Source organism: Neophocaena asiaeorientalis, unplaced genomic scaffold, assembly GCF_003031525.2.
Source record: "Neophocaena asiaeorientalis asiaeorientalis breed wild unplaced genomic scaffold, Neophocaena_asiaeorientalis_V1.1 scaffold17, whole genome shotgun sequence".
In the NCBI taxonomy this organism is placed as follows: Eukaryota; Metazoa; Chordata; class Mammalia; order Artiodactyla; family Phocoenidae; genus Neophocaena; species Neophocaena asiaeorientalis.
The window spans coordinates 465,477-489,614 of record NW_020171802.1 but is presented as its reverse complement, the minus strand read 5'-3'; positions in this window follow the sequence as shown (position 1 = coordinate 489,614).

Sequence of the window (24,138 nt, the reverse complement as noted above, 5' to 3'; positions counted from 1 at the left end):
TATCCTAAATCACATGTCAAGCAAAAAGGCCGAGACATGATGGAAAGAGAAAATAGAAGAACGTTGAAAAGGCAGAGACAAGAACTAAAGTATCAGGGCCCTGGGCTCATCTAGCAGGGACCATTGGGATGAGGGTATGTGACATAATTATTGCCACACTGAGGGCTATAGTGGTGATCTGTGGATAGTGTATTCTCTCCTGGAGGCCTGGGAAATAAGTACAACATTTTAGAAAGGTTTCTGCCTGAAGGAGTAAAAATAGGTTGGGATGCTGAAAGGAATAATTCATTGGCTCTCTAGAGGCTTGCGTTTCTTGGATGCCCCTTTCCCTGATAGCTAGGATTTAACTGGGTTTTCAGTTGAGCTAAAATTATTGCTTTCAAGCTTCAAAGCTCCTGGTTCCCACAGTTTGATTCTTTGAGATTTGTATTCTTCATGTTTTTCATACTGTTCGGTTTTATCCCTTCTCATCTCCTGTTTGCATAATGGAGTTCTCTTTTTAAAGTCTGCCTTCCCACAGAAGCCCCTTTCCCTCCTTGGTCATTCCAACGGCCCTTCTTGTGTACCATTATCTCATTCTTGGGGTATGGGGATTGTCTCTGTGTTCAGTATTCCAAGGGCCAGTGTACTGAGATTTGTACTTCTGTTTTGTTTCCAATCCAAATTGATTATTTTTTTGCAGTTTTCATCCAGATGTTTGATATCATGTAAACACAGCTTGAAAGTGTTCCTGAACTGCTTACAGATGTACACCAGTGAAATCCTTTCCAAATTATATATAATGATGCTCTATTTATATCTGTGTCATAGTCTCTGGCTTGAGTTTTAGCTATAAGACTAAATTGGAAAGCAAGTGAAAAATTCACATGTGTGGGTGATTTGCCTACTTGATTAAAGATTTCGGATATTTGGAAATATTCAGGAATTGACATCATTTAACACTGAATTCTGGCATATCTGTATCCATGGTGTTCTGAACTGAATGTTTGTGCCCCCATTCGTATGTTGAAGCCCTAAGCCCCAGTGTGATGGTGTTTGGAGATGAGTTCTTTGCGAGGTGATTAGGGTTAGATGAGGTCATAAAGGTGGGGCCCTTATAATGGGATGAGAGTCCTTATAGGAAGAGATATCAGAGACCTTTCCCTCTCTCTCTGTTTCTCTCTCCCCACCACCTCTTTCTCTCCCTGTGCTCACATAAAGAAGGGGTCACGTGGGCTTCCCTGGTGGCACAGTGGTTGAGAGTCTGCCTGCCGATGCAGGGAACACGGGTTCGTGCCCCGGTCCGGGAAGATCCCACATGCTGCAGAGCGGCTGGGCCCGTGAGCCATGTAGGGGAGGGGCCCCCATACTGGAAAAAAAAAAAAAAAAAAAAAGAAGGGGTCATGTGAACACATAGTGAGAAGGTGGCCATCTGCAACCCAAGAAGAGAACTCTCACCAGAACCTGACCATGCTGGCACTTTGATTGTAGACTTCCGGCCTCCAGACCTGTGAGTAAATAGAATTTCTGTTGTTTAAGCACCCAGTCTATGGTATTTTGTTATGGGGCCTGAGCAGAATAATACACATGGGGACCCAGATCTGTTGATCCCTTTAGTGTATGGTCACTGTGCCTCTCAAACCTGTTCTATACAATTTAGACCAAGCCGAGACCTCCTTCCTTGGTGTTTGGCATCAGAAAGACACCTCTAAGCCCTTAATCCTGGATCTACTTAATTCTTATCAAAGGCTTGGTTGCAGATACAGTATTTAGTGGTGATTGCGTAAAGGATATTATAGCATATTGTATTTTTTAAAGATGGCAGCAACAATATCTCCCATCCACATACTTTTCTGCAATGTGACCTTGACAGGTCTGCTGCCAAGAAGTGGGGTCTTTGTCCTCTCCCCACAATCTGGGTGGGCTTGTGACTTGTTTGTAACCAACTGAATGCAGTGAAAGGGACTTTGTATACTTCTGAGGTAGGCAAGAAGTATGCAAAGTATATAGCTTCTGTCTGGCTCTCTGGGACACTCACCTTCAGAGCCCTGAACTGGCATGTAAGAATTCCAACTACATTGAGGACTCCATGCAAGGAATCGTTGGCCATGTGAAGAGGCCATGTGTGAGCCCTCCTGTTCCAGCCAACAGCCAATCAACCACCAGACATGTAAGTGAAGATGCCTCCATCTGCCAGCTTTTGAGTTGCCACTAGATGAGTCCCCAACATTGTGGAGCAGAAACAAGCTATCTGTGTTGTAGCGTGCCCAAATTTCTGGCCCACAAAATTGTAAGCAAAATAAAATATTTTTAAGTCATAATTTTGTTATGCATCTACAGTAACTGAAAGAGATATGCATTTCATTTGATTCCTGTGAGTAAAATCCCATCTGTGGATCAAGCCAGACCAACAGAAACCTACCTTGTTTGGATCATTGAGTAGCCCTCAGGTGTGGTGCCCTGGTTTGTACCATCAGGCAGGATCAGAGGCAGCTCTTCTGTAGAGATACTGTTGCGGATGGGACAGAGTTCACTTAGAGCTTAGTGCAGGAAAAATTGTGTTTCCTGGAAGCAATTGGTATCTTGCAAGCACTATGCATCTTATTATTGCTCAGCTTTCCCTCTTTGCTTTGGCTTCTAGGAAACTCAGGACTAACTCTGTGACCAACCTGTAACAACTAATCTTATCTCTTTGTATCCTGCTGTATCTATTCTTTTTAGCCCCTCAAAATACTTTTGGAATAAGGTGGGGTATAAATGGATTAACGTGGGAATGAATGTCTCTCAAATCACTCTAGTATTTGAGAGTGTTATTAGATTGAGCTAGTGTTATTAGATTGAGTTAGTTCCAACATATAGCTTTATTAAAAACCAAACATATCTTACATATCAAACATATCTAAAACAAAAATACAAGAAGCTAAAAGGGGTCATCTAGACCAGAAGTTAAAAGAAATAATAATCCACTACAGAGTAATATAACATCATTTAGTAAGCTAAACAATGAGGCATTTCAACAGGGAAAGTATATTTATTGGGCATCCACTAGCTCTCAGGCATTTTCTAGATCCTTTATTTACGTAAGTGCATTTAATCATGTTTAATCCTGATAGCACCATGGACATAAGGTTATCTTATGTTGCAAATGAAAAAACTGAGGCTCAGAGAGGTTAATAAGCTTGTCCCAGTCACACAGCTAAGTGACAGAGCTAAGGTTCAGACTCCATGCCCTTTCCAGCTATGGTGGGATTGATGACAGCTTTGATGTGCACATAAGTTAGAATACTTCTCCGGGCATAAATCAAACACTGTTCAAGTGCGGATGAATCTGTTTCGTGGGGATGGGGCTTTGTTGCAACTTGTCATGGTGGAGGAGGGATCCAGGGCCCTGGGGTGCAGCTGGCAGGGAAGGCTGAGCCGCTGCAGGAGAGGAAGCAGTGACATGCCCCCAAGGGACAGCCTTTTACACAGTCCCCACTTTCTGAGCCCACACTTGCAGAATGGGTGTTTTCTTTTCTTTTTCCCCTTCCATGTTATCACCACCACACCCCACCCTCCACAGGAGAATATCATTACTTCTTCAAGGAGGCTCCCTGGAAAACCTCTCAGATGTTGGCCACACCTGTGGGTGAGGTTTCTGTCACACGCACCAGTGTGAGAGCCTGCTTGTTTCTGGGCACTGTCACATAGAGAGGCGTTTGCCATTTCTCCTCACATATGGATAGACCCTGAAGAAATGTGTTCTTGGTACCGAAATAATTCCTCTCAATGGATTCAGCCACGAGATCAGGCAAGCGTCGTGACCATGGGCTTCTGGGTGGGGCCTGGACCTTCTTGCATTTTGCGTCAAGAATTATTCAGTAATGATACCCTGCTTGCTGCGTCCTTTGCCAGCCAGTGATTTTAACCACCAGAGAAAAGAAAGCCCGACCTGTGGGCAAGAACTTCATCCAAGCCCTAGCCACATGCCGTCATTTATCTGGGTAATGCCATGGAAACTATGACTTAAATTCTCTCATCTCTTTAATGGTGTGTCTGCATAAATGACCCTTTGGTTGCTATTGGAGTTAGCCTTTAAGGCATGAGGTGACATGCAATTTGGGGCAGCCAAGTAGCTAGACACCTTCTCCCCTGCTGGCCATGGTGCCTGAAGTACCACCATCAGGGATTCAGGCCACTGAATCAAGAGGAAGCTTTCAGTGTACAAGAGCCTCCCAATAAAAACGTCCCTGGATGGTTACTTGAAGCAGGTATAGGGAAGCCCCAAGCTGAGCTGCTGCCTTCGTTATGCTCAGCCCCTCCTCCGTGTTCCCAAGGCACCAGTAACTGGTACATACGACATTCATTAGGCCATATGTACTCAATCCTGGTCAGTTCTGGAGCCAATTCAGTACGTTAGTGACCTTTACCTACCAGCAGATGGGGTTTGGCAGTTCACCCACTCATTCATTCATTCATCCAGTTTTTATTGAGCAGCTACGTGCTCAGGTGTTAGACATTTGGCTGGACTCTGGGGATACTGGAGTGAGCACCGGTCCCTGCCATCATGGGGCATTCATTATGGTATAGGAGGTAGACAAGGTCACCAATAAATGTGTCATGGGTCGGATGGCAATGAGCGCTGTGAAGAAAATAAGGGGCCAGAGAGTGATAGGAATGGGGAAAGATGTGTGTGATATTTAACATGGGCAGACAGCAAAGTTCTCCTGGATGAAGTGACAATTGGACAGAAGCTGTATACAGTGAACCAGCTAGTGAGCTAGCGACATGGGGAAGGGCATCCCAGGCAGAGGGGCACAGGGTGTGCCGGAGGACCATCAAGGAGCCTGGGGGCTGGGGGAGGCATGGGGAGGTGGTCAGTGAGGAGGACAAAGAGGGAGGTGGGCAGGAGCATTTACTCCTCATTCCTTGTCCGAGTGCCTAGAAGGCTTGGGGTAAACCCTGGTAGACAGCACTCGCCAAGCTGCAGTCTCTCTCCCAGAGAGCTTCATCCAGAGCTCCAGTTTACCTGGAGGAGGCCTTAGAAACTGCCTGCCAATTCCCCTGGGAATTGGGGAATGCAATTCCCCAGTTGAATTGGGGAACTGTAACCCCACCCTCCCCTCTGCATTGGCAAGTACCATCCCTCTGCAGGCTCCTGTACCCTACCCCCACCATGGTCCCTACAACCTTCACTTGGCCACCCCCCATTCCCCCACCCATGAAACCAGGGTGAGAGCAGGCCACCTTGCAGGTTGGTTCTTCTTAACCCCAGCCCTGCCTCGTATAGGCTTCTGTGCCACCCACTGTGTTCCTAGACAGTCCTCCCACCCCACTTCTGAGGCTGGCCTGTTTGCACAGAATCACTGCTGGGGAAAAGAGCTACGAGAGGGCTTGCGGACAAACACCTTCCACATTGTGATTTTGTCCAAGGCTCACCCTGGGTAAGCCTCTCCTACCGTTGGGAAATTCACTGAGTGCTTGGTGTGTGCTAGGCACTGTGCTTTACATGTGTCAAGATTTCCCAGTGAGATAGGTATTACTAAATATTATCCCCATTTTACAGATGAGAAAATGGAGGCTCAGAAAGGCTAAATCATTTGCTGAAGGTCACACAGCTGGTAAGTGGTGAAGTTTTGGTTGAAACCCAAATCAACCATAAAAACAATAAGAGTTGAATGTATTCAGAAAGAGCTTTTGAATTGAGAATTGTAGCAGGGACAGCTCTGCAGCTCCAGGCATGGAGGAGCTGATCCATATATCTTGCCCGCACTGTTTGCCCACCAAGAATGAAGATCTTGGAAACTCTCCTGCCATTCCTCACCAGTGATGGCTCTGCTATGCCAGTATCCAAAATGATGCTGCCCCTCTGGCCTGGAGTTCCCTGATTGCAAAGAGAAAAATGTCTGCATTTGTAGTACTTCCCCTGATGCATAAATGTTCTTTTTCCTGGCCCTAATGCCTGGCCTCTTACATCAAACATTCACCTTCTGGGTACCAAGGATTGGGAACACAAAGCTAATTATGGCTCGGTCCCTGCTGTCATGGGCACCCCAAAGAGAGGACCTTTTGAGATGGCTGCCTCCTGTCCCTGTTTTCCTGAGGAAAAGCCCATGCTGCTGCCTTTCCCCACAATTCCATTCAGATCTGTATGTTCTTATTGAGCACCTATTACCTGTGAGGTTTGGTCTTGTGCCTGCTTAGTGAGAAATGAGACCCTCTCAATCTTAAGTAATCAATAAGCTAGATAGAGGGTGGGGGTAGAAGCAGGGTACATGGAAGACAATTACCCAAAAAACTCTACTAGTAGGCAGAACAGAGCCTTCTTCTTGCTTGGCTGTATGCTTAAAAACAAAACAAAATAAAAATTAAAGACAATGTTATTTCAAAAAAATGAGCCTGAGATGAAAATGTACATGATATGAAAATTTTTTCATAGAACATTCAAACTGCAAGTTATTTTTCAGTAAACTGTTTTTTTTTTGAAAACTTCCACATTTACCTCACATTGTTTTTTGAGAGATTTTCAGGAGATTCTGAAGCTTCTGTGCAATTGTTTAAGTCTGTTTTCATTCAGTCTCCAGATGTAAAAATCATAGGGTAAGTTGACCCCCTATTTCTAGGAATAATGGCAAAAACATAGAATTGTACACAATTTCCCTTGGTTCATTTAGAGACATCTCAGTATAATTTGTTTTCTGTTGCTGTTTCATTAGGGTCTCCCCACTTCCACAGGGATTGCTGGTGAGGCTCCTGACCAGCTGGAGAGGGTCTGGTCGTCCCCAGGGGTGCTTCGGGGAGATAATTTCTTCAGGTGGCACCTTGGGGCACAAGGGAGGAGTAAGCTGCTGGCAGGGAGTGTGATTTGGAAGGTGCCAAAATCCTCCCTGCCACCAAGTGTGGCCCCAATAACCTGCCGCAGTACCCAAAATTCCACTAATAAGGATTTATTCCCTCTGGTGATATTTGCAAACATTTTTTGAGGGGATGATGGTAATACACTGGAGCTCTTTCTGCAAATGAATCCTTGTACCAAGGGCTTGGATGTACAGAACTCAGATGTGAATTAGGGAGCTCCTTCTCTTTCTTTGCATTCTAGACATCACTAGGCATCCTCCCCCACCATCATCCTACCTATTTCCACAGCTTGATGAAGCCCTGGGTGTGACAGTCTTGTGGTCCCCTCAGCTTCTGGCTCCTGCATCCTGTTTTCTCTCGCATCTACCCTGATGTGGCAATCAGCCACACTCTAGTTTCCGTGGGACACTTATCATGGCAAGCATTTTGTGAGGTTTGCAGACGTCCCTGAAGATTTTGAGATCAAAGGAGAGTTCAGTCCTCTGTCAGGCTCACCTCTTTGTCCTCTGTCTTCTCTCACACCCTGATTCTTCTCTCACCTCTCCCAAGTCCTTGCTCTTCATTCTAGCCTCACACACCTGTTTCCTGTTTTCAGTGCACTGCGTGCACTCATGGTATTTGCATAGGCTACTCCATCTGCCTGTAACACTCTCCATCCCCATCACCTGGTGAAGCCCTCTGTGTCTCAGCTTAACCTCCCAGTTAGACATCACTACCTCTGGGATGAGTCACTCAAGTCATAGGCTACCTTATAGGGTGCCAGCCTAGGGATTATTTTTGGCTGCAGATAATAATAATATAGTCACCTAGATTGAGGGCTTCCCTTGCTGACAGAATGTGGCAGTCCTACTGTCCTGAAAAGCCAACCTGCTCAAGGTTGTATCCCCAGTATCTGGTACAAGCTTGCCACATAGTAGGTGCCCGGTAAATATGTGCTGAATGAATGAATGAATGAACAGAGTGCCAAAGGGATGTTTCCATATGAAAATAGATCTCACGATGTTTCTACAGGAACAGAGACAACAGGCAGGGGTGGGAGGCTGTGCATGGGCATTAACCTGAGGTTGCTGTGAGACATTGTTGGAGGATTAGAAATAATGTGTGTAAAGCACAGAGCACAGCATCTGGGGCTCAGTAAACTTTCACTGAAGGACAATTTCCATCCCCTTTTGTCCCCTTGTATCCATTCCTGCAAACCCCAACCTCCAACAACAGATTGAATTAGAGGCAACAAGCAGAGTTCAGAGAAGCAGGTTTCTGTGCCTGGGAAGGAGAACTTTCTAACAGAGAATTCTGGAAATGGAATGGGATCCTGGTGACATCCCCTCCTCATAATCATATAATGTTGAAACAGAGGCATCATATACCAGATATGTGGGTAGGGGGTGGGCCAGATATCTTTTAGGTTTCCCTCCCTCCCCAAGGAGCTCTGATTCTATTATGTCATTACAAAAATTCTTTTGTTGCCTTGATTTAAAATAGGTATGGAGATGCTGCAAATTCAAATATAAGAGAAATCTCAGGAAAATTATGTTACTAGGAAACCAAAAAGGTTTGGCATTCTTTCAAGAGAATTTCTATTCTGCCACCATATATTGTTCCTGAGGTCTTGCCAAGCCAAATTCTTTCTCTGTGGCTAGTCTTCTTTGGGCTGGACTCTCTCCCACAATGAGTCTTGGCCACTGAGCACCAAAAGCCACTTGTTGGCTACTGCCTTTCCTGCTTTTACGTATTAAGGCAGAAAGCAGAGTTTTCAAGCATACTTCTTATGCCAAGCATGAATGTGGATTTATCCTGGACATTTTGGGCTCTGTTAATAAAAGATACAAGATGTCTAGGTCAGGGTTTCTCAACCTTGGCACTATGATATTTTAGGCCAGATAGTTCTTTGTTGCGGGCGACTACCCTGTGCATTATACAATGTTTTAGCAACATCCTTGTTTTCTACCAACTAGATTCCAGTAGTACCTCCCTAGCTGTGACAGCCCCAAATTTCTCCAGATATTGTCAAATGTCCCCTGGGGGAGCAAAATCTCCAGTGGTTGAGGACCACTGGTCTTAATAAAGACTGGAAGTAAGTCAGTCATCTAGATGTTTTGTTGATCTAGGTAACACACTGAACCTGAAATCCAGTTTTTCTGACCTCAAAACCTGGGCTTAGGAGGCAGGACCTCAGTGTGATTAAGATCCAGGATCCATTAGACAAAAGACCTGGATTCAAATTCTGACCCTCTTACCTCCAAGTTATTAACCTCTTTAAGCTTTAGTTTCTTCATCTGTGAAATGAGGCAATGATAGTAAAATATTTACCCTGCTGGGTGGTCGAGAGGATTGAATGAGGTAATGTTTGCAGAAGTGCTTATCACCTTATCTGACACTTAATAAGGCTGCAATCCCTGTAGCCTATTATTGTGACAAAACTCCCCAGGCTGAAAAAGATTATCTATTCTTTGGCAGATATCTTAAAAACCTGTATGTATTCTGCATTAGGCAGCAAAGGCTAAGTGCAATAACAAATAACCCTGAAGTTTAAGTGGCTAAACCCAATAAAAACATATTTCTCACCCACCCAATAGTCCATCCCTGACGTTTCTTGTAGGGCTGCTCTCCTGGGCAGCTGCAAGCAGACTCTGGGACGTAGGTTCCTTCTATCTTGTGGCTCCTCTTACAAGGATCCTTCCTGAGTGTGAATATTCTGTGAAAAAAAAAAACAAAACCAAAAGACTTCTGGGGTCAAATAAATTTGAGAAATAATGCACTTATAACTTCTTTCTTAGAGATTCAAAGTTTTCATTAGCATATGAAGAACTGTGATGAGTTCTACAGTGAAGAAACCTGTTGAACTTTGTTTAACCCAATGTTTCTCATTAAGTCAAACTTATTTGGTCATTGCCCTCCCCCCTTTTTATTTTGCTCTATCAGCTATTAACAACCCATGGAACAAGTGTTCTGTGGAATGGCCTGTGGGAAATCTGAATTTTGGTTTTGAGCAGAGAAATGACATCATCAGGCTGTGTTTCAGGAAGGGAATACTGGTCTGAGCTTGAGGGATGGTGTGTAAAGGTGAGTGACTCAGGGAAGAGGGTTTTGTCACAATCCAAGCAATGACAGGGACCTAAACCAGGGCAGTGGCAGTGGGGTGGGAGAAGAGGGACTAGAGATTTAACATGTATCTTAGTCTGATGGAGCTGCCATAACAAAATAACACAGACTGGGTGGCTTAAACAACAGACATTTATTTTTCACAATTTGGGAGGCTGGGAAGTCCAAGATCAATATTCTGGCAGGTTTGGTTCTGGGGGACTCTCTTTCTGGCTTGCAGATGGCTGCCTTCTGGGTGTGTCCTCACATGGTGGAAAGAGAGCTCTAGTGTCTCTTCCTCTTCATATAAGGACACTAATCCCATCAGAGGGACCCCACCCTCATGACCTTATCTAAACCTAATCACCTCCCGAATGTCCACCTTCTAATACCATCACAGTGGGGGTTAGGGCTTCAGTGTATGAATTTTGGGGGGAACAAACATTCAGTTCATAACAAGACATTTCAGCAGTAGAATTACTTGGACTTAGCAGGTAATTGACAGTGGATATGAAAATATCAGCACTATCTATCCCATGTGACAGAAAAAACTAGATGCTAAGAGCTGAAACAGAGAACTCGGAGGTTTGGAGGAAAGATGATGAGTCTCTGATGTAGGTAAGATTACCCAGGAGAAGAGTGTCAAAAAGCAGAGCAGAAGGTTCAGGGCAGAGTCTTGGGGAAATACCCAACTAGGAGGGTTTGGAAATGAGCAGTCAAAGAGGAGGGAGAAGGGCTGGGGCTGCAGCTTGTCCTAGAAGCCATGGAAAAGGGTGTTTCAAGAAGGCCAATGCAGGTATTAAAAGCTGCAGAGGAGTCTTCTAGGAAAGGAAAAGAAAAGCCACCATTGGATTTGATCTGCATTTAAGAGCACAATGTTTTAGAGGGGGGAGGTGGAAGCAAGACTTAAAGAGGCAATATAGCTAGCAAGGGTAGACACCTCTCTGGGGAGTTTGGCTGGATGGGAGGGAATGGGGGAAGGGTTTTAGGGGAGATTTCTGAATCTCTGTGTTGGGAAGGAAGCCAGGAATAAGGGGGAGACAAGACAACAGAGAAAAGGGGCCTGGGAGAGGAAGGGACTTCCTCTGAGAGGAGGGCAGCAGGCAATATGGGGAGTAATGCAGAGAAACTGCTAGGTGCAAGGCAGGAAAACGGAGGGGGTTCCCTTTCTTTTTAGGGCTGTAGACTGTGAGGGCTTCTGTTAGGAGACAGAAAAGGAAGAAGGGATGTGTAAGAGAGGTGCTTCTGAGGAGATGTCACCAAGCTCCCAGGACTTGTTTTACATCAGATTTTTTTTCCAAAATGGAAGCATCTTTATTGCATGTATTGATCATGAGTAATAATATTTATAAAATTCTAATTATTCAAAAATATAGACAGATGACAGTGGAAATCAAAATTTGCCTATGATCTCACATCCCAGAAATAACCAGGTATGGATCTTTCCAGATTCCTCTCTCTCTAACTCTGTTTCTCTCTCTTTCTCTCCATCTCCATTTCTCTCTCTTGCGGTTTTGTTACAAAAATGGGATTATGCCTACTGCTTTGCACCCTGCTTTAAAAAGCCAATTCTGGGCATCTTTTCATGTCTATTCATGTGATTCTTACCTTTTCATCATCTTAATGGCTGCATAGCATTCCATTTTGTGGATATATCATAAAGACTTCTGTTCCTTAAATTACATGATTTAAAAAGTTTTAAAGCCACCTGGGGGTTACATGGACTCAGGATGAGACACCCAGAAAAATTTCTGAAGACAGGAAGAAAACCACAGGCTCTGGTGTCATCTTGGAAAACAACTCCGTTGTCTACAGTTGTTCCTACTATGGTTCCTTTAGGAGCTGTTTGTTCTCATTTTTATAGTTAAACATAGTTTTGGCATAATCATTCTCAGAAAAATCACTCCTTATAATACGTTATATTTTATTTTTAAATGAAAACATACTGCCTCCTCATACGAGACATTTAGTAGAACTCAGTATTACTTATGTGGCATTCCTACCAAAAGGGCATAATCTGAATTTAATGATGACAAAACGTCAGACAAACCCAACTGAGGACATTCTACAAAATAACTAGCTACTCTTGCAACTTTTCTGTGAGTCTGAAATGATGTCTATAAAAAATAAAACAAAATAAATTTGAATGAAATTATAAATGTAACTCTCTCATTTTTATTACTGCCCAAAGACCTAGATATGCAGCTTGAAATGTTTACTTGCAAGTGGTTGACTCATAACTCATTAACCTTCAGAAAAATCACAAAAATTTAGCTTTCTTTGTCAGTGTTGCTGGTCACTTACTATCTTTTGTGCCCAGTTCCGGTGACACACAATCAATCAGCTCACCACGCTCCCATGCTTACTCTCCTCTCATTGAATATGTCCATCCATCCACTGACTTCCCAAACATAAAAAAACTGTGTGTATCCAATCTATCTGTAACATTTCAGGGTCAGATCAATAATTATAGACATTTTTCTAAAACTCCATATTTCATCATCACTACAGTGATGGTATAAAATATATGTAGGCTTGAATATTCCCTTCTCTCCTCTTGATTTGGAGAGTGCTGCCTTTACGCCTCAACTTTGTTCCTTGTATTACATCCTCACTCTTTCCCTCCCCACTCCCATGCTTAAGAGTGTTTCCATTTGCCAGAAGTGCTCCAAGACTTTTGCAATATAGAAAGATTGGAGCAGAGAGGTTGGAGGGAAAGGGGAAGAACTTAGCTAGAAAGTTGAACTCTGGAGTAGTATGTATGGAGGAAGAGAGGGAACAAAAAAAAGTATTCAAGAAACGTTGCTGGGAGTTATGAATGGGAGAGATGGAAGTAAACGACTGGAATTCTTTTTGTTGTTAACTGATGGGACTGTTCCGTTTTTTTTTTTTTTTTTTTTTTGCGGTACACGGGCCTCTCACTGTTGTGGCCTCTCCCGTTGCGGAGCACAGGCTCCGGACACGCAGGCTCAGCGGCCATGGCTCACGGGCCCAGCCACTCTGCGGCATGTGGGATCTTCCTGGACCGGGGCACGAACCCCTGTCCCCCGCATCGGCAGGCGGACTCTCAACCACTGGGCCACCAGGGAAGCCCAGGACTGTGCTTTTTTATTGTAACTCCATATAGAGATTGGACATATGGATCTGGGATTTATAAGGGTCATGCTATTCCTAACCTTTCGTTAGCTCCCTATTGCCTATAAGATAACTTCTAAACTCTTTAATCTTGTCATTTGAGCCCCCTACTCCATCCCTGGTCTGGCCCTTTGCAATCTTACATCCCTTGTAGGAACCCTCCTCTCCAACTAAATTGACTGACTCACTGATCCCCAACTATGCCGTGTGGTGTGCACACTCTGTGCCTTTTCTCACCATTCCCCATTTGGAGTCTGACTTACAAGTCTCTCATTTTGAAAACTGGCTCCGCTGGAAGCCCTAGGCTGAGAGGGTATCTCACACCTCTGTATCCCCACAGCACTTCCTGGCTCATCTTGCTCTGTAGTTCTCATTCTACCATCTCTTCTTGTTAGTTACCTTTTCCTGTGTGTGACTGGCCTCCCACGGCAGAAGTGCCTCCCCCACAGTGTCTACCTCAGTGGCTGACACTAGTAGGTTACAAACCTTTCCGTGATCTTAGTGGCTGCCCCATCGACTCAACTACTTTCCACAGCCTGACTTTTGCAGCCAGAGGCTCTCTGAGCTCTCTTTCTCCCTGTCCAGAGAGCTGGATGTTACTTACTGCAGCCCCTTCCATCCTTTGATTTACTTAAAAAATGTTTAACAGATATTTGAAAGCACTTTCTACCCTCTCTCCCACATGGCTATGCCTCTGGCTAGGACTTTGATCATTTTATATTTGCAGATTTCACCTTTAAGAAGGTTATCATCTTCTCTCCCCAAATATTGGGTGTGCTGACCCCTGGCAATGGGAACTCAAACACATGATCTGTCCTACAAGGCAAAGTCTGCTTGAGATCTACCTACAGTCATGGCATCTTCAGTCCTTTTTTTATAACAATTTTTCTTTATTAAGACATTTAAGATATATTAAATAATCCGTATACTTAAAGATCATATTTTATAGCAACTTTTAAAGAAATCAATATGCCAGAATATTGTTTTATTATAAATTCTTCCTTAACATGCAGGAGTCAAAAGCTATTCCTGGCTGTTTTGTTCTCTAGGCCACTTAACTTTAAGATCTTTCTGGCTACTTATTTTTCTACACCAGAAACTTAAAGTGTTTACGTATCTTCCTCTGGCTTCCGTGTTGGTCAAAGGAGAGACCTTACTCTGTCTTCCCACGTCATCCCTCCCTTTACTCCCCACCCACTTCCTCTTTACAATATTAAGCTAAATATAGTTTTGTATGGTGTGTGCCTGTGCTGAAAGCGTTACTGAACCCCTCGAGTCAGTCCCCAACAAGGGTCCCCCTGCCCCCTGTGTCACTCGTGCCAACCCAACGAGACCGCTGTCAACTCAGAAGCAAGGGAAAGCTTTATTCTTTCATCAAATAATGGAACTCTCGCCCTAGAGCACACGCTCTCCCAAAAAGCCCTCAGCAACGGCCGACAGCAGCGCTGCTTTGTAGTTTTCTTGTCAGCGGGCAGGGGGCGGAGTTCTTCCCGGTTGCGCACAGCTGTGCAGCTCAAAGGTGCTCCAGCTTGAACTGCCAGGCTCAGCGTCTCTGCACACAGCACGCTGCCGCCGCCATCTTGAATTGAAGTGTCATGTGCGGAGCTTCTGCACACGGCCCGCCGAGCTGAGGTGCCCGGTGCAGCATCTCTACACACGGCACACTGCTGCCGCCATCTTGAATCACAGAGTCATCTGCGGCGTCTAAGCTGAGGTGCCGGCGCAGTCGTTTCGCACTAGAACTCTCGTCTGAAGTGCCCGGCCCGCATGTGGTACCCTACGAGCGAGTGAAACTAGACTAAGCACAAAGGACGAAAAAAGGTTAGACTTTATTCTGTTTTTCTTTCCTGGGAATTGTTAATGGGCTTTGCCAGTGACAAATGCATAACAGGGCCTCTCAACTATGATCTTTCCAATCCTGGGACACTTTCTCAGTTTGAATTTAGTTCCCGCTCTCCCTCCCTTCCTAACTTTTTGTGAAGAAGCCCTCCAATTCAGACAGATCCCTTACTTCTCTGTGACTGAAAGTCTCTGAGTCTCCTTTTCTTCATCTGTAGGATGGGGGAGTACCACCTTACTTATATATATATAAAATCAGACTGCCCTAGCATTTTGGCATATAGGAGGAGTTTGAGATGTGAAGTCCTTTCCACCCTCTTTCTACCTAAACAGTACCTTAGAACAGGGGCCCTCAAACTAATTCATATAAGAAACACCTGGGGTCCTCGGAATAAAAACAGATTCCAGTGCCCCATCCCCAGAGTGTGTGACTCACTAGGTCTGGATGGGGCCAAGGAATCTGCCTTTTCAACAACCAGTGATTCTAACATAGGTGGTTGACAGACTACCTTCTGAGAGATCCTGCTTTAGAATCATAAGATTATATGAAGGTAGAGCTGGAAGGGCCTCTTGATTACCTCATTCAACGCTCACTCCCCATTTGGGTGATAGAGACACTGAGTTTAGGTGACTCACCCAAGATCATGTAGGGAGGCAGTGGCTGAGCTAAAGTGGGAACTTATGTTCCCAGACTCACAGTGTGAGTGGCTATGCCAGGCGGCCACCTCCTCTTTATTAGGAAACAGAGCCTTTCCTGGCTCGAGTTGAGGTTGCCCTGAGCAACTCCTTGGCAATGAATTAAGGGCTCAGACTTCTTAGTCAAAAGGTCTTATAGAAATTGTTCTCTGTAAGGAATACTCTTGTATAGCAGCTTATACATCCTTTCCATTGCCTTGTTGAGAGCATCTTCAGCTTAGGAAAAATTTATTCAGTTATTTCTTTGATTATAGTGGGTATCTTGCTGCCCTTTTAAATTTTGTTGTGGCATCCTTTTTTTAAAAAATTAATTATTTAAAATTTTTTGGCTGTGTTGGGTCTTTGCTGCTGTGCACGGGCTTTCTCTAGTTACAGTGAGTGGGGGCTACTCTTCATTGTGGTGCGTGGGCTTCTCATTGTCGTGGCTTCTCTTGTTGCAGAGCACAGGCTCTAGGCACGTGGGCTTCAGTAGTTGTGGCTCGCAGGCTCTAGAGCGCAGGCTCAGTAGTTGTGGTGCACGGGCTTAGTTGCTTCGCGGCATGTGGGATCTTCTCGGATCAGGGCTTGAACCCGTGTCCCCTGCATTGGCAGGCAGATTCTTAACCACTGTGCCACCAGGGAAGCTCCTGGCATCCTTGTTTTTTTTTTTTTTTTCCCCCCGGTACGCGGGCCTCTCACTGTTGTGGCTTCTCCCGTTGCGGAGCACAGGCTCCGTTGCGCAGGCCCAGTGGCCATGGCTCCTGGGCCCAGCCGCTCCGCAGCATGTGGGATCCTACCAGACCGGGGCACGAAACCCGTGTCCCCTGCATGGGCAGGTGGACTCTCAACCACTGCGCCACCAGGGAAGCCCTGATCATAACTTTTATGGTAATCACTTCCTTGCATATCTTCACAGTTTGATTACCCCCATCGTGCATCTCTAGACAACAGAGTTTACTTTTGCTCTTTAACAACACTGATCTGTCTCTTAAATCTCTTAAACTGCACGTTCCTGTCCATCCCTTTCTTCTTCTTACAGTTTATCTTTTGAAGAACCTGATCTATTTGACCTATAGAGTTTCTCACAGTTTTAGTTTTGCTGATTACCAGAGGTTTGATCAAACTCATAACTGATCGTTTTAACTGGATTGTTAGTGTTATGTGTTCTTTCATCAGGAGGCATGTAATGTCTGTTTTTCAGTCTTTTTCTCTTCTATTAGCAGTCGTTGATGCTCAATGCTTTTATCCATTAATTTGTTGGAGGATGCAAGATGGTGATATTCTATAATTTCATTTTCATTTATTTATTGGAATAATTTTATAAGAGGCCATTCCTCATCTACTACTCTTCAGTTGGCCACATTTTCACCTGGGTGAAAGATACATTTCCCTGCGTTCCTTGTAGCTAGGTATGACCATATGACTATGTTCTGGCCAATGAGCTATAAATGGAAATGTCCTGTGTCTAGAAAGTCTCTCTTTTTTTTAATTTTTAAAATTTTATTAGACTCTAGTTGATTTACAATGTTGTGTTAGTTTCAGGTGTACAGCAAAGTGATTCAGTTATACATATATTCATTCTTTTTCAGATTCTTTTCCCATATAGGTTATTACAGAAAATTGAGTAGAGTTCCCTGTGCTATACAGTAGGTCCTTGTTGGTTACCTGTCTTATATATAGTAGTGTGTGTATATTAATCCCAGGCTCCTAATTTATCCCTCTCCGCAACATTTCTCCTTTGGTAACCATAAGTTTGTTTTTGAAGTCTGTGAGTATGTTTCTGTTTTGTATACAAGTTCATTTGTATCATTTTTTAAAATTAGATTCCAAATATGAGTGATATTCTATGCTATTTGGCTTTCTCTGACTTACTTCACTTAGTGTGATAATGTCTAGCTTCATCCATGTTGCTACAAATGGCATTGTTTCATTCTTTTTTTTTTAGCCTAAAATGAAAGTTTATTGTCTTGGGTAGTATTAATTTCAAAGGTAAGTAGTTTTTACAAAATTGGTTCAGTGGCCCAATGATTTTAAAACCCTGAGTTACCTTCTCAGTGATTCTTTTGAGTTTTATGATCACATGGATAACTATAGTAATTCCTCTAACAATTGCAATCCAAAGCAGGAACAAGGGGAAAGGTGCAAGTCTGAAATTCTTTATGCCCATCTCTTTCTTTTTATTAAGGAGGAAAATCTTTCTCAGAAAATTCCCCTCAGGTCTCATTAGTCCTAACAGGTTATTTGCCCACCTTTAGAAACCAGGGGAGAAATGGATTGTCTAAGGGCTGACATACCCTGAAAATAGTGCCACTCATATCCCAAAAAATTGGGTTTTGAAGAAAAAAAATTGTAGGTGACCAGAAGTGATTGTCACTTATATTCATTTTAATCTTTTATTTTTATATATGCTTCTCCCTCCTGCCATTGATGATTCTGTCCTTAAAAATAAATGATATATGAATATGTAAAGATGTGAATAAGAGATATTGAAGCTATTTTGTCACTACAAAAAAATCTGAAAATGCTGATTATTATCTAAACTTTTTGCCGAATAATGCAGACTCCTTTCTTAATTTTAGGCAAGTTTATTAGGGTTGAATTAATAATAACTTCTCTAATCTGTTTTCATCTGTAACACTCTTGTCCTCTTTCTATTGTTAAAAACAAGACAATAGGCCTCAAATGGAGTCACTTACGCTAAGCCTCATGTCACGAAACTGAGAGGAGACTTAATTACAGTTTCTGCTCTCCCAAAAATGGAATCTTAAACCAGTCTGTCAGGAATCAACTAATCAGCACTAGTTAGGTAATCTGCCATCCCCTAAAGGAAAGTGGCCTTGCCATAACCATTCTGCTTTTTGCCTAGTGTAACTCCCTTGTTCCCATTCCCTTCTGCATATTAAGTCTTTTGCATTTTCTACAGCTCCTCAGAGCTCTCTGTCTGCTAGATTGGATGCTGTTCGATTCATGAATCATTGAATAAAGCTATTAAGATCTTTAAAATATGCTCACTTGAATTATTTTTAACATTATCCTTCTCTCCCTAGTATTCCGCATCCTTCTAATACTTTTATTTTAGTCTCCTTTCCAAATTTTTTTGGTCTTTTATTTGTCATTTTTCAATTTTGCCTACTTTCCTTCTTTTTTTCACCTTTCCAGACTTTCACTTTCTTTTTCCTTCTTTTATTTGTTTATAATCAGTAGAAATCTACACAAGCACATGGAAGACTGAAAGAAAGGAGTATATCGTAACAGTAGAAGTTTGACTAACATTTATCCCCCTATTATACCCAATTAAATAAGATTTGAATGATATCAAATCTTGTGATTCAACTGAATTTTCAGAAAACCTTCTCAGTATCTCTTGTAACACTTATAATTCTACCATGTGTCACGAAAATATAGCAAGTAGCATATAGTGAATTTTGAGTTATTACAAGTAATTTGTACATATTTTCTTGTCTGATGGCTACAGTGACCATATGAGAAGCTATTCAAGTAAGATCTTATGGCTTGTTCAGTGATTCAGTGTATACGTGGCAGATCTCAGGTCATCCAGTTGGTTGATAGAAAAATAAGAAATATTTAAAATCAGTTTTTCTGATTCCTAGTCAGAATTCTCCAAAATTTGCAGATAAGAGCATCAACTTCCTTCTCTCTGCACTTGTTAAATTCACCAAAATCCAGGTTCTAGTTCTCATTCTTGGATATCTTTCCCTTGGACTCTGGCTTTGAGAGGGACTCTAAGTAGATAGTAATTCAGGAAAGAGAGCAATACAGGGAAGCCCTTCAGTCTTTCCACTTCCCCCGTAGATGTCACACAGCTCACCCACTAACTCTTCATTCAGGAAACCTGCTGGTCTTGGAGAGTCTCCTGAAGAGGCGGAGGGCAGCTTCAGCTCATGCTGGGGCAGAAATATTTAGGCGCTCGTTCTACCGTGACAAGCCAGTGCCAGCGGGCGCCACTGTGGGGGTTCCTCCCTCTCGCTTGTTTGTGCTAGACCTCTCGTTCTTTTTTATGGCTGAGTAATATTCCATTGTATATATGTACCACATCTTCTTTATCCGTCCCTCTGAATGGACATTTAGGTTGCTTCCATGTCTTGGCTATTGTAAATAGTGCTGCAGTGAACTATGGGGTGCATGTATCTTTTCGAATTATGGGGTTTTTCCAGATATATATGGTATGCGGGCCTCTGACTGTTGTGGCCTCTCCCGTTGCGGAGCACAGGCTCCGGACGCGCAGGCTCAGCGGCCATGGTGCACGGGCCTAGCCACTCCACGGCATGTGGGATCTTCCCGGACCGGGGCACAAACCCACGTCCCCTGCATAGGCAGGCAGACTCTCAACCACTGCACCACCAGGGAAGCTCTGCCCATTTTTTGATTGGGTTTGTTTTTTTGACATAGAGCTGCATGAGCTGTTTGTATATTTTGGAAATTAATCCCCTGTCCGTTGCATCATTTGCAAATATTTTCTCCCGTTCTGAGGGTTGTCTTTTTGTTTTGTTGATGGTTTCCTTTGCTGTGCAAAAGCTTTTAAGTTTAATTAGATCCCATTTGTTTATTTTTGTTTTTATTTTCTTTGCTGTGCAAAAGCTTTTAAGTTTAATTAGATCCCATTTGTTTATTTTTGTTTTCATTACTCTAAGAGGTGGATCAAAAAAGATATTGCTGCAATTTATGTCAAAGAGTGTTCTGCCTATGTTTTTCTCTAAGAGTTTTATAGTGTCCCGCTTTACATTTCGGTCTTTGATCCATTTTGAGTTTATTTTTGTGTATGGTGTTAAAGAATGTTTAGAAAGTCTTTCTAAAGAGAGAGGAGGACATTGTTTTGGGTTATCTTCCTTCCGAGAAAGGCAGATATATGGGGGACTTACGGAAGATAAGGGCTAGTTAGTAAACTTTGTTTTGTAGACTCCTCTGGTGGTTCTCTGGACCAATAAGGGTCTAGAGTTGTCTATGATGATTAGTTTCTATCCTTCCTGTTTTAGAGGGGAGGGAGGGACACCTTTACAAATTTATATCCTGCTTTTAGGCAAATAGAGGGAGGACAGAAAGCTTTTCTTTTACTTGCTCCTTCTCAGTTGCCTTCAGTCATAAATCCTTATGTTCAAGTGACATATTTGGGATGACATATTCTGCTACCCTTCACCTTAATGGGTATAAAGTTTTTGTATGAGTTTGCTAGGGCTATGGTAATAAAGAACCTGGATTATTCACTTAAAACCACAGAAATGGGTGGCTTAAAACAACAGAAGTGTATTCTCTCACAGTTCTGGAGGCTAGAAGTTTGAAATCAAGGTGTTGGAGGGGCCATGCTCCCTCTGAAATCTCTAGGGGAGGGTCCTTCTTTGCCTCTTCCTAGCTTCTGGTGGTTGCTGGTAACGCTTGGCATTCCTTGGCTTGTAGCTTCATCACTTCAGTCTCTGCCTCCATCATTACACAGCATTATTCCTGAATGTCTGTGTATGTCTGTCTTCTGTTTTTATAAGGACATCAGTCATACTGAAGTTGGACCACTCTAATCAGTACAACCTCATCTTAACTAATTACATCTACAAAGACTTTATTTCTAAATAACATCATACAGGAACCTGGGGTTAGGACTTCTCCCTTTTGGGGGAACACAGTTCAGTCCAGAACAGTGCCTGTGCTCCTTCCACGTGGAGAGGGTAAGTGGGCAAGTGGGCAGTTGGCTGTATGGATTTGTAGTGATAAGGCTGTGGAGAGAGGGGAAGATGGCAAGGAACAAATAGTGCCAATGAAGTGTGAAAATGCTAAAAAAAAGATATGAAGAAAATGTAAGTAGAGAACTAGAAGGTACGGGCTGTGGGTGAGGGAGGGCAGCAGGGCCCACAGAGCAGAGTTAAAATTGACTCCGATGCTGCTTGGGATCCTTCAGGCAGATAAGGAGCAATGATGGCAGAAGTATGAAGACTTGAGCACTCTCTGGCAGCCAGGGACTGGCCATGCCTGGTGTGGCTAGAGTGGAGGGTGTCATGAGGCCTTAGGTCTTGAGGGATTTGGGTTTTGCATTAAAATCTTTGCCTGTAACCCTAATGCAAAGGCGAGCTACTGAGGGCTTCTAGTGGGATCCATGAGATCAGATTTGATTTTTAAATAAAGGTTAGCAAGCCGGCATTGTAAGTGGACTGAAGAGGTTTTTGTGACAGTTTTGGTGAGCATGGGAAGGCACCAGCTGCATTGGCTGCTCTGCTCTCCCACACATTCAGACTCTGATACCTGACTTCCATACCCACTCTGACCCCTGTGATTTTGCTGACCATCTGGCCTGAGAGGCCATGTAAAAGTTTTGGCTTTGTTTATCCATCCCTCGTGTCTCTGTAGGCCTGTGGGATTTCCACAGCTACAGTGTGGTGTTGGGAGGGGGAAGGGGGGCGGTTTGGACGTTAACAAGGTGATGCACGTGAAAGCACTTTTTAAGCCAGAAAGCATTTTACACGAGTCTGGTGTGGGAGTCAGACAGACCTGGTGCACTTTTTTTTTTTTAAACAGCTCTATTGGGATATACTTTATATACCATAAAGTTCACTGGTTTGAAGTGTATATAGTTCAGTGATTTTTTTTTGTATACTCACAGAGTTGTGCAAGCATTATCATGATCTAATTTTAGAACATTTTCACCATCTCCAAAAGCAACCTTGTACCTGAGTGGACATCCTGACTCCACTCTTTAATAGCTGTGTAGCTGTGGACAACTTATTTAACCTCTCTAAGCCCCTGTTTCTTCATCTCCTAGGTGGGAATAGTAACATGCAATTTCATGGGCCTATTCAAGGGATGAAGGAGATGGCAAATAACATCCTTAGCACACAGCCTGGCACAGGGTAGGCCCTCAATAAATTCGGGTTCCCTTAATTAATGTTGGCAGTTGTTTTTCTGGGATTTAACTGGACTTACCCTGAGCAGTTATTCATGAATCATTGTCCCAGCATCCATTTTTAAAAGATTGAAGTATAGTTGTTTTACAATATTGTGTTAGTTTTAGGTGTACAGCATAGTGATTCAGTTTTCTTTCTTTCAGATTATATTCCATTATCAGTTATTATAAGATTGTTGGGTATAATTCCCTGCGGTATACAGTAAATTGTTGTTGCTTATCTATTTTATGTATAGTAGTTTGTATCTATTAACCCCATACCCCTAATTTGTCCCTCCCACCCTCCCTCTCCCCTTTGGTAAACATAAATTTGTTTTCTATGTCTGTGAATCTGTTTCTGTTTTGTATATACATTTACTTGCATTATTTTTAGATTCCAGATATGAGTGATATCATATAGTATTTGTCTTTCTCTGACTTATTTTTTTTTTTTTTTTTTTTTTTTTTTTTTTTTTTTTTTTTTTTTTGGCGGTCCGCGGGCCTCTCACTGTTGTGGCCTCTCCCGTTGCGGAGCACAGGCTCCGGACGCGCAGGCTCAGCGGCCATGGCTCACGGGCCCAGCCGCTCCGCGGGCATGTGGGATCTTCCCGGACCGGGGCACGAACCCGTGTCGCCTGCATCGGAAGGCGGCCTCTCAACCACTGCGCCACCAGGGAAGCCCTCTCTGACTTAGTTTTACTAAGCATAATATTCTCTAGGTCCATCCACGTTGAAATGGCAATATTTCATTCCTTTTTTATGGCTTAGTAATATTTTGTTGTGTACGTGTGTGTGTGTGTGTGTGTGTATACCACATCTTTTTTTTTTTAAATTGAAGTATAGTTGATTTGCAATGTTGTACTAATTTCTGTTGTAGAGCAAAGTGACTCATTATACACACATTCTTTTTTTATATTCTTTTCCATTATGGTTTATCCCAGGAGATTGGATATAGTTCCCTGTGCTATACAGTAGGACCTTGTTGTTTATCCATTCTAAATGTAATAGTTTGCATCTACTAACCCCATACTCCCAGTCCATCCCTCTCCCTCCTCCATACCCCCTTGGCAACCACAAGTCTGATCTCTGTGTCTGAGTCTGTTTCTGTTTTGTAGACAGGTTCTTTTGTGCCATATCTTAGATTCCACATATAAGTGATATCATATGGTATTGTGTCTTTCTCTTTATGACTTTCTTCACTTAGTATGATAATCTCTAGTTGCATCCATGTTGCTGCAAATGGCATTATTTTGTTCTTTTTTATGGCTGAGTAGTATTCCATTGTATATATGTACCACTTTTTTTTTTTTTTTTTGAGGTACGTGGGCCTCTCACTGTCGCAGCCTCTCCCGTTCTCCCATTGCAGAGCACAGGCTCCGGATGCACAGGCCCAGCGGCCATGGCTCACGGGCCCAGCTGCTCCGCGGCACATGGGATCCTCCCAGACCGGGGCACGAACCCGTGTCCCCTGCATCGGCAGGCAGACCCTCAACCACTGCGCCACCAGGGAAGCCCTGGGTCTTCGTTGCTGCACGTGGGCTTTCTCTAGTTGCCGCGAGCAGGGGCTACTCTTCGTTGTGGTGTGCGGACTTCTCATTGAGGTGGCTTCTCTTGTTATGGAGCATGGGCTCTAGGTGTGCAGTCTTCAGTAGTTGTGGCAGGTGGGCTCAGTAGTTGTGGCTTGCAGGCTCTAGAGCACAGGCTCAGTA